Consider the following 1,083-nt stretch of genomic DNA (forward strand, 5'->3'; position numbering starts at 1 on the left):
CACCTAATATCAATTAATATAATATTGAATGGGTATGTTATTAAAATTAATAATTATATTTACAAGATATAAGCAATTTAACCATAAAAGTATAAAACAATATAAAAACATAATTATATGTGACCATACTCTTGAACACTTCAAAAGTATTATAAACAGAATTTACGAAGTCGTTAAATTAACTGAATAATAATTAATTAAATAACTGCTCAAATATATTGCTTGATAACATTAATTAGGTAGGTAGTTAGAAATTAGATTTTTATTACGTATTTTCATCGACCCAGGACGGCGCGATGCGGATGACTGCTGATAAAAAAACCACTGAAGAAATTAAAGATATTATTACAATATTAAATTGATGATCGTTCAAAATGATTGAAAATACATTTACAATATTTTGACAATTATTAGATATTTACGCACTTTATAATAATTGTAATGGGGGGGGGGGGCTTAAACTTATGTGTTGGTGTCGGTTTTTCCAAATTTTTAGTTGTCACCTTAATATACCTATACTTTTCCACTAATCTACTGCCCAATGCCTATTTAGGGGGAGATTGTTACGTTACGGTGTATTATATCAACAAAAATCACTTTACAGGAAAAACTCTCATGACTCATTGATAGTTTTTTTTTTCTGAAAAATTAGTAGTTTCAGGTCAGATCAAAGGCCGAATTTTCATTTCACTTTAAATAGTGCTATAAAAATACGTTTGAAAAATAACAATTAATATTGTGCATATTATACAAATTCATAATATTAATTTAACTTTTATAATTTTGAAAATCGGGTTCTGATCCGGACCTGCAAAATGTTGTATTTTTTTTCAAATAAAACAAAAATTAACGAAAACTTACTGTTCTACACGAGAGTTTTTCTTGCAGTCAGACATCATGTTTTCTTATTTATAACGTACTGGCTCCGGTGCCCTGTGTTGTCTCTGTCTTACAAACACGTAACATTCCAAATGTACACTCAGAAATTCACGTTTTATGCAGTTCACTTAAAAATTAGAGTCAATCGACCTATTATGAAACTTGATGGTAAGAACATTATCTAAGTTTTGTTGGAAGTTTTTT

This window comes from Acyrthosiphon pisum, chromosome X (genome assembly GCF_005508785.2).
Source record: "Acyrthosiphon pisum isolate AL4f chromosome X, pea_aphid_22Mar2018_4r6ur, whole genome shotgun sequence".
NCBI lineage: Eukaryota > Metazoa > Arthropoda > Insecta > Hemiptera > Aphididae > Acyrthosiphon > Acyrthosiphon pisum.